This window comes from Oncorhynchus mykiss, chromosome 31, assembly GCF_013265735.2.
Source record: "Oncorhynchus mykiss isolate Arlee chromosome 31, USDA_OmykA_1.1, whole genome shotgun sequence".
In the NCBI taxonomy this organism is placed as follows: Eukaryota; Metazoa; Chordata; class Actinopteri; order Salmoniformes; family Salmonidae; genus Oncorhynchus; species Oncorhynchus mykiss.
In genome coordinates this window covers 8,855,169-8,865,318 of record NC_050571.1, presented here as the reverse complement: position 1 = coordinate 8,865,318, position 10,150 = coordinate 8,855,169, and the positions used below count along the sequence as shown (strand labels likewise).

The window sequence follows — 10,150 nt, the reverse complement described above, 5'->3', positions numbered from 1 at the left end:
ATTTCCTTAAGGGCACGGTGATGATCATTTTTTGAGTGATTACCTTTATGGTCCATTGAGGTACTTAACACTGTGTTATAGTCTCCTACCCAAATTAATTTATCATTTGTTGCCTGTAAGTTCAATAAATTGCTATAAATATTTTCAAAGAAGTATGGATCATCCTGATTTGAACCATGTAGATTAATGAGCCAAATCTAATTTTCGTCTACGTTCATATTAAAAAAGATCCACCTTCCTTGTGAATGATTCCTGTCTATTTGCACAAACAGATCTACATTTTTGTTTATTAAAATCATCACACCTTTTGAGTTCCAGAAAATAATTTCATCAATCGACTCCTTTTTTCCACACAACTTCATCTAAGGATGTAGAGGGAGTTTCCTGTAAACAGTATATGTTATATTCTATCATTCTTAAATGGAAGAAGTTTGGAACCACCAAGACCTAGAGCTGGCCGCCCAGCCAAACTGAGCAATCGGGGGAGAAAGGCCTTGGTCACGGAGGTGAACAAGAACCCTAGAGTTCCTCTGTGGAGGTGGGAGAAACTTCCAGAATGACAACCATCTCTGAAGCACTCCACCAATCAGGCCTTCACGGTAGAGTAGCCAGATGGAAGCTACTCCTCAGTAAAAGGCACATGACAGTTTGGAGTTCGCCAAAAGGCACCTAAAGATTCTCGGAACATGAGAAACAAGATTCTCTGGTCTGATGAAACCAAGATTGAACTCTTTGGCCTGAATGCCAAGTCACATCTGGAGGAAACCTGGCACCATCCCTACAGTGAAGCATGGTGGTGGCAGCATCATGCTGTGCGGGTGTATTTCAGCAGCAGGAACTGGGAGACTAGTCAGGATCAAGGCAAAGATGAACGGAGCAAAGTACAGAGAACATCCTTGATGAAAACCTGCTCCATGAAAGAGAGCGCTCAGGACCTGAGACTGGGCGAACGTTCACCTTCAAACAGGACAATGACCCTAAGCACACAGATTAGACAACGCAGGAGTGCTTTTGCGACAAGTCTCTGAATGTCCTTGAGTGAACCAGCCACAGCCCGGACTTGAACCCGATCGAATATCTCTGGAGAGACCTGAAAATATCTGAGCAGCGACGCTCCCCATTCATCTTGACAGAGCTTGAGAGGTTCTGCAGCGAAGAATGGGAGAAACTCCCCGAATGCAGGTGTGCCAAGCTTGTAGCGTCATACCCAAAAAGACTCGAGGCTGTAATCGCTGCCAAAAGGTTCTTCAACAAAGTCCTGAGTAAAGGGTCTGAATACTTATATAAATGTGATATTTTCAGTTATTATTTTAATACATTTGCTAAAATGTCTTAACCTGTTCTTGCTTTGTCATTATGGGGTATTGTGTGTAGATTGATGAGGGGGTAAAAACTATTTAATCCATTTTAGAATAAGGCTGTAACCTAACAACATGTGGAAAAAGTCAAGGGGTCTGAATACTTTCCAAAGGCACTGTATATCCATAGCGTTATGGGCCAGTTTGATCTCTTAAGCTTGATCTCTTTTGATTGATCTCTTTCGATTGATCTCTTTTGATTGATCTCTTTTGATTGATCTCTTTTGATTGATCTCTTTTGGTTGAAATACAAGTACTAGATGCTCGTAAGATCAAGCTGCCAAGGCTATCTGTCTTCAACCTCACTAGAGTTGACGTCAGCGCCCCAGTGAAAAAAATACTTAAATCCCCATAGAAATCTGTCAGTTTAAGCTAGAGATATCTTTGCATTGGATGCATCTCAATTCCCCACATGCACAAGTGTCGCACTTCCGCATCTGCGGTGAATTGTGACAGAGCTATAGCGGTGTTTGTCAGACCACGAGACATCCTGAAAATCGGTCTTTTCACAAAATTGTCTGTAGCGGCCTACGAACTATTGTGACCCCTCTATGGAGAGGTGAGACTCTCACAAACACGATGGTGTTCTCCGTTTTGCTCTACGCGTCTGAAGTCGGTTCAGCCGGTACAGCCGGTATAGTCGGTACAGCCGGTATAGTCGGTACGGCCGGTATAGTCGGAACGGCCGGTATAGTCGGAACGGCCGGTATAGTCGGTACGGCCGGTATAGTCGGTACGGCCGGTATAGTCGGTACGGCCGGTATAGTCGGAACGGCCGCTATAGTCGGTACGGCCGGTATAGTCGGTACGGCCGGTATAGTCGGTACGGCCGGTATAGTCGGAACGGCCGCTATAGTCGGTACGGCCGGTACAGTCGGTACGGCCGGTATAGTCGGTACGGCGGGTATAGTCAGTACATAGCCAATCTGCCAACTTCTGTCTGTAATTTCACCAGTTTCTCACAGCAGGAAATTCCTGCAGCAAAAGGACATTTTAATTATTATGTGGATTTAAATGAATGGCCATTTTTTGATAAATGTTTTGATAAATGTATTGGATAAATGTTCAAGTCTGACACTTTTAAGTGGAAATTATAAACTTTAGAAGCCTTTTTAAACCTTGAATACACTACAAGTTCGCATTCCCTGCTGTGTAGGATGAAATTTCCAGCAACAGCAGGGTGATCAAATTAAGACCCTACATCTGTAATAACAGTGTAATCCGAAACTGTGTTCAGCCACCCTAACAAGCTAACGCCTCTAACAGTCTTGTCTTCCTAAATGCATTGGGATCTGACTGACTGCCACCACCAAGTAAATATTCCACACAGACAGAGACAGTGTGTGTGTGTGTGTGTGTGTGTGTGTGTGTGTGTGTGTGTGTGTGTGTGTGTGTGTGTGTGTGTGTGTGTGTGTGTGTGTGTGTGTGTGTGTGTGTGAGAGAGAGTCCTGGGCCACTCTGACAGCCCAGCATACTTGAGAAAGATCAACTATCTTCTATCTTCTATCTTTGTTGGACAAGGAGAGGACAAACAAGGTTTACTCCTGTGTTTACCTGTAGGACGGATCCGGCTAACAGGCGGGTTGCATTTCAGTCCGTTTTTTTCGGTCTGTTGTTACTGTAATGTTAGTTCATGTTTCAAACCACAGGCTTATTGCAGCATTCATTGATGCGGAGTCACACAAATCCAAATCAACAAATTCATAAACAGTGCAGTGTTTTATACTGGAATTTAGAATTTACAATGTGGAATTCAGAATATAGAATTTAGTATTTGGAATCTGTTCCATTTCAACTTTATATCTTCTTCTCTCTCTGAATTTTCCTGCTACATCACTCTGTCCCCCAGCCGCTGTCCTATATGACCCACAGCTCTATTTACCCTGGGGGTAAGGAAGGGGGAAAGGAAGGGGGAAAGGAAGGGGGTAACGAAGGGGGAAAGGAAGGGGGTAACGAAGGGGGAAAGGAATGGGGTAACGAAGGGGGGTAAGGAAGGGGGAAAGGAAGGGGGAAAGGAAGGGGGTAACGAAGGGGGAAAGGAAGGGGGTAACGAAGGGGAAAGGAAGGGGGTAACGAAGGGGGAAAGGAATGGGGTAACGAAGGGGGGTAAGGAAGGGAACGTACTGACAGACACACTAAACGAAAGTTAAAGTAGTATTTATGTTGTATGACTGACTGGGGTTAAACAGAGAGACCTTAATCCATCCATCATTCATTTGTTTAAGAATATGGTCAATAGATTTTACTGTCTGACTGTTGACAAAAAGCCTTTCACTGCTTCACTGCCCATTACCTGTCTGTCTGTCTAGAGGTTAGAGAGGAATGGTCCCAACATGTCAGATATGTGACCTGACCTACCTGATAACATCTTTATGGGGTTATATTGACCTTGTTTCCTACCCATGTTATTGTTTAAGAGACAAATAGAAGAACCTATGGAAAAATGTTTAAATAATTACCATACTGTCTGTATATACTTCAATACAACTGTGTTAAGTATCTGTGTTTGATTTCATTTGAATTGAAATATGTATTTAATTTTTTTAAACATTTTTATATAAAACAATTTCCGCAGGATTGAGAAAATTCCCCCCCGCAGATTATCCAGTTCACGAATCATGCTTTTAAAAAACGGTCCTGCTTCCATTGCTTAGGTTGACGGCTAAACTAAATCCTGAATAAACAATTAAATGCTACTCAAATTTAAAAAAAACGTTGCGTAACTGATATCTATGAAAATGCCGGGTTGTTTCTTCATCAGCATTAGGACTGATGCTGTGTGCTGCTCTTAATCCTCACCCTGAAGGTGTTCTTCTACTGACAGGTGCCCCTGCTGCTGCTGGCCCAGTGCCCACCTTCTGTTGTCTTTGTAGGCCATACCCAACAGACTCCCCTCTCTTCCCCCTGACGTCCATGTGTTCACTGTGCCCCTGGAAATATCAGGTCCTGGCACTGTCCTCGTGGCCTGCTTACGTGAACCACAATGCCTGGAGAAACTGACGAGGGACCGAGTCGGCGGTTCTGTTCTGACTCTCTCACTCTGGCGTTTGTACCCTGAGGTGTTCTAACAATAAAGTATGGACTTTTTGAAAGCACACTTCAAATGTCTTACGACCTTAGTCTTTTCATCTTCAGTCCGCTGTTCCTGCACCTGGGTTAGAAGGAGAGGTACGGTTCCGTTTCTCACTGTATCCTGAACCGTGTTGACACCTCACAGTGTCAACACTAACCCCATGGGGAAGACTGAGGACAGGTCCTAACGTCGGTCTAATATTTCAATGTGATCCCCTCCCTGAGAGAATCAAATATCTCCTTTAGCTCTGGTGAGTTCATCTCATTTGACAGCCTCGGGTAATTTGCTGAGTGTTGTACTGAGCATGTGCGGTGTGCCACTGTTTACACAACAATAAGACAAAGTCTGTTGACCTGAGGGTGTAAGCAGCAGAACTACAGCAGAACTACAGAACTACAGAACTATAGCACTAGAGCACTACAGAACTAGAGCACTACAGAACTACAGAACTAGAGCACTACAGAACTACAGAACTACAGAACTAGAGCACTATAGCACTTACAGAACTACAGCACTAGAGCACTACAGAACTAGAGCACTACAGAACTACAGAACTAGAGCACTACAGAACTACAGAACTACAGAACTAGAGCACTAGAGCACTAGAGCACTACAGCACTACAGCACTAGAGCACTACAGAACTAGAGCACTACAGAACTACAGAACTAGAGCACTACAGCACTACAGAACTAGAGCACTACAGCACTACAGAACTACAGAACTGCAGCACTAGAGCACTACAGAACTAGAGCACTACAGAACTACAGAACTACAGCACTACAGAACTACAGAACTACAGCACTAGAGCACTACAGAACTACAGAACTACAGCACTAGAGCACTAGAGCACTACAGAACTAGAGCACTACAGAACTACAGAACTACAGAACTAGAGCACTAGAGCACTACAGAACTAGAGCACTACAGAACTACAGAACTACAGCACTAGAGCACTAGAGCACTACAGAACTAGAGCACTACAGAACTACAGAACTACAGAACTAGAGCACTAGAGCACTACATAACTACAGCACTACAGCACTACATAACTACAGCACTACAGAACTACAGCACTACAGAACTACAGAACTACAGAACTAGAGCACTACAGAACTACAGAACTAGAGCACTAGAGCACTAGAGCACTACATAACTACAGCACTACAGCACTACAGAACTACAGCACTACAGAACTACAGAACTACAGCACTACAGCCCACAATAGATCACTACCTTTTGGCATTACAGCTAACGGAGAGCTAATGTGTTGGTCTTACTATCTGTCGCTCAGTGTTTGATAGATTAACTTCTCCTATGGATAACACATAATTCATTAGGATCTTAATTTGATCAGTGTTGTCACAGCAAAAATAATCCCGCAGCAACAGCATTTGAATGTTGGGTTCATAATGTTGCTTGATGGTGTTTAGGCTATTTGCTGACAAGAGCAAGCCAGGGTTTAATTTCTCAAACCTGCGAGTTAGACTATCCAAACAGGACAGGTACACCAACAACTATTGTTTCAATACACGCCCTGAGAGCACTGAGCACTTCTCTGGCCCCAGCCCAGAAGGCTAACATGAAAGAACCAGCCCACAATCTGTGCACAGGCACCCGTGTGTGTGTGAGTGTGTGTGTGTGTGGGTGTGAGGGACTCATGGAGGGAGGAGGTGGGGAGGAGGGGATAGTGTGAGAAGTGGGAGGGGACCATGGAGTTCCTCAGGGAGCTAGGATTCTCTTAGTACTCTCCTGCAAAGCTCCTGAGTAGAATAGATGTGAGTAAAGTTAACTAGCCGGCTATTGACACTGACAGAGTTCACAATATTGCATGTGTGGTTTTTTTTCTTCCCACGAGAGACACTATGGAAGAACAACAGTGCTTGTCACTCTCGTTTTGCTGGATCTGCAAAATCCTTAAAGCATAAAGGAGGAAAATAATAACAAGAAACATTTCAGAAGGGGTCAACTTAGAGAACCTTGGGTAAGTTTCTGTTCTGTTCTGTCAGTGTTGACAGATGCAAGCTGAATTCATGTGCAACTTTAGTTACTGAAGTTTCTAAACACTTCTAAGCAGTTTGTTTTTACCACTCTTAAAGTCTTACAAAATGAAAAGCATATATAACATGTTTCATAGGTTATAACGCATTAAAAAAGGCATTTCTAAACATGTCTTAATCAGTGATAAAGGCTGATTCATAAAAGTGTTACCCAGTTACTTACTGTAAACTTACTGTTTAATCCTGCACGCTAAGTGTCATCGTGGTTTGTTTTATTGACTCAACACAGCTTCTAGAACGGCCTGGGCATGGCTTAGGGTGTGTTCCAATGTGGGAACATTTTGCATATCGTGCACTATTTGGGACTATTTCCATTCACTATAAGTCGTTTTCTGTAGTTTTGTATGTATGCATTGCGTGGGAGATAAGTAATTGCTGTGAAATATGCATGGGAATTGAGCTAAACTTGTTTGTGGAGGAAATGCCTGGATTAACAATTTTTTTTTAAATCCCAAAAACTCTTTATATAAACTTGCTTTGTTCATAAGCTTGTAGCTTAGTTGTCCCTCCTTCTGTTGACCCCAGTTGACCCCTGTTTACTGACATAAAAACATATTTCCAAGAGTGGCATCATGTGGCCCCAGTAGGATCATTTGACTTCTGTCACTGAGATGTGTTGACTTTCGTATTTTACATGACAAATAAATACAAAAGTTGTCATTTAGCAGACACTCTTATCCAGAGCGACATACAGGAGTGAATGCATCATAAATAAATAAATAAAAAACTTGTTCATACTGGTCCCCCATGAGAATTAAACCCACAATCCCTGGTGTTGTAAATGCCATGCTCTACCAACCTATGAAATCTGTAAGAGACGCTGATGGTCTGAACGTTCAACTTTGTTACCTATGACAGACGGATGGCCCATCAGATAACCTCCTGGAAGCCCACTCGTCCGTTTCCATGACGGAGACTTCCCTGGCTTCCCATTGGCCGTGAAGTTTTTTTCCTCCATTCATATTCCTGCTTAATTCCTGAAACAAATGAGCATCTAGGAGTTGATGAGTTCCTATTGATAGATCACATTCCTTCAACCTGGAATAACCTGAGACTGCACTGTGATGTTACTGTGCTTTACCAATAGATAGGTGTGTGTGTGTGTGTGTGTGCACGCGCGCTATAAATGGCATTGTCTTAAGCCAGTCTTGTCCATTAGAATTAATGTACTGGGGCGGCAGGTAGCCTAGTGGTTGGGGTTGGGGCGGCAGGTAGCCTAGTGGTTGGGGTTGGGGCGGCAGGTAGCCTAGTGGTTGGGGCGGCAGGTAGCCTAGTGGTTGGGGTTGGGGCGGCAGGTAGCCTAGTGGTTGGGGCGGCAGGTAGCCTAGTGGTTGGGGCGGCAGGTAGCCTAGTGGTTGGGGTTGGGGCGGCAGGTAGCCTAGTGGTTGGGGCGGCAGGTAGCCTAGTGGTTGGGGTTGGGGCGGCAGGTAGCCTAGTGGTTGGGGCGGCAGGTAGCCTAGTGGTTGGGGCGGCAGGTAGCCTAGTGGTTGGGGCGGCAGGTAGCCTAGGAGTTGGGGTTGGGGCGGCAGGTAGCCTAGTGGTTGGGGTTGGGGCGGCAGGTAGCCTAGTGGTTGGGGCGTTGGACTAGCAACCGAAAGGTTGCAAGATCGAATCCCCGAGCTGACAAGGTCAAAATCTGTCGTTCTGCCCCTGAACAAGGCAGGTAACCCACTGTTCCTAGGCAGTCATTGAAAGTAAGAATTTGTTCTTAACTGACTTGCCTAGTTAAATAAAGGTCAAAAAGAAAGAAAAAAAGACCTGGCAATACATTACTGTCCACTCCCAGTCATTTAGGTGATTAGTCTGCCTGTGGCACTGGGTGGTAGAGGTAACTAATGGCTGATGTCCAGAGTTACTGGGTGTAGAGGTAACTAACAGCTGATGTCCAGAGTTACTGGGTGTAGAGGTAACTAACAGCTGATGTCCAGAGTTACTGGGTGGTAGAGGTAACTAACAGCTGATGTCCAGAGTTACTGGGTGTAGAGGTAACTAACAGCTGATGTCCAGAGTTACTGGGTGGTAGAGGTAACTAACGGCTGATGTCCAGAGTTACTGGGTGTAGAGGTAACTAACGGCTGATGTCCAGAGTTACTGGGTAGTAGAGGTAACTAACGGCTGATGTCTAGAGTTACTAGGTAGTAGAGGTAACTAACGGCTGATGTCCAGAGTTACTGGGTGGTAGAGGTAACTAACAGCTGATGTCCAGAGTTACTCAGTAGTAGAGGTAACTAACAGCTGATGTCCAGAGTTACTGGGTGGTAGAGGTAACTAACGGCTGATGTCCAGAGTTACTGGGTGTAGAGGTAACTAACGGCTGATGTCCAGAGTTACTGGGTGTAGAGGTAACTAACGGCTGATGTCCAGAGTTACTGGGTGGTAGAGGTAACTAACGGCTGATGTCCAGAGTTACTGGGTGGTAGAGGTAACTAACAGCTGATGTCCAGAGTTACTGGGTGGTGGAGGTAACTAACGGCTGATGTCCAGAGTTACTGGGTGGTAGAGATAACTAACGGCTGATGTCCAGAGTTACTGGGTGGTAGAGGTAACTAACAGCTGATGTCCAGAGTTACTGGGTGGTAGAGGTAACTAACAGCTGATGTCCAGAGTTACTGGGTGGTAGAGGTAACTAATGGCTGATGTCCAGAGTTACTGGGTAGTAGAGGTAACTAACAGCTGATGTCCAGAGTTACTGGGTAGTAGAGGTAACTAACAGCTGATGTCCAGAGTTACTGGGTGGTAGAGGTAACTAACGGCTGATGTCCAGAGTTACTGGGTGGTAGAGGTAACTAACGGCTGATATCCAGAGTTACTGGGTGGTAGAGGTAACTAACGGCTGATGTCCAGAGTTACTGGGTGGTAGAGGTAACTAACGGCTGATGTCCAGAGTTACTGGGTGGTAGAGGTAACTAACGGCTGATGTCCAGAGTTACTGGGTGGTAGAGGTAACTAACAGCTGATGTCCAGAGTTACTGGGTGTAGAGGTAACTAACGGCTGATGTCCAGAGTTACTGGGTGTAGAGGTAACTAACAGCTGATGTCCAGAGTTACTGGGTGGTAGAGGTAACTAACGGCTGATGTCCAGAGTTACTGGGTGGTAGAGGTAACAACAGCTGATGTCCAGAGTTACTGGGTGGTGGAGGTAACTAACGGCTGATGTCCAGAGTTACTGGGTGGTAGAGATAACTAACGGCTGATGTCCAGAGTTACTGGGTGGTAGAGGTAACTAACGGCTGATGTCCAGAGTTACTGGGTGGTAGAGGTAACTAACGGCTGATGTCCAGAGTTACTGGGTGGTAGAGGTAACAACAGCTGATGTCCAGAGTTACTGGGTGGTAGAGGTAACTAACAGCTGATGTCCAGAGTTACTGGGTGTAGAGGTAACTAACGGCTGATGTCCAGAGTTACTGGGTGGTGGGGGTAATTCACTGGTCCAGACAGGGTGTAATCATGGCTCAGGGCAGTGGGCTATAAAATAACTTACCATCATAGGTCTACTGCTGCTGAACTCCTTTGTAACTCAACAAATAGGTTGGGATTGAATATTTGGCCACTTCCCCACTTGATCAAGTTGAGCCAATATACTGAATAATGAAATACACTATACTGTGAGATGTGCTTATTGTGTTCTACAATAACCATAATCAACAACACTTCACAATAA

The 10,150-nt window shown here is 44.8% G+C and overlaps 1 protein-coding gene across 1 annotated transcript in view; it reads left to right on the top strand.

Moving 5' to 3' along the window:
- Positions 1 to 6,104: 6,104 nt before the first annotated feature.
- LOC110504535 (protocadherin Fat 2) overlaps positions 6,105 to 10,150 on the top strand; it is a 78,715-nt gene continuing 74,669 nt past the window's right edge. Inside the window, exon 1 of the mRNA XM_036969560.1 lies at positions 6,105 to 6,413. The gene's annotated coding sequence lies outside the window, so the exon portion shown is untranslated. The remainder of the gene's footprint in view (positions 6,414 to 10,150) is intronic.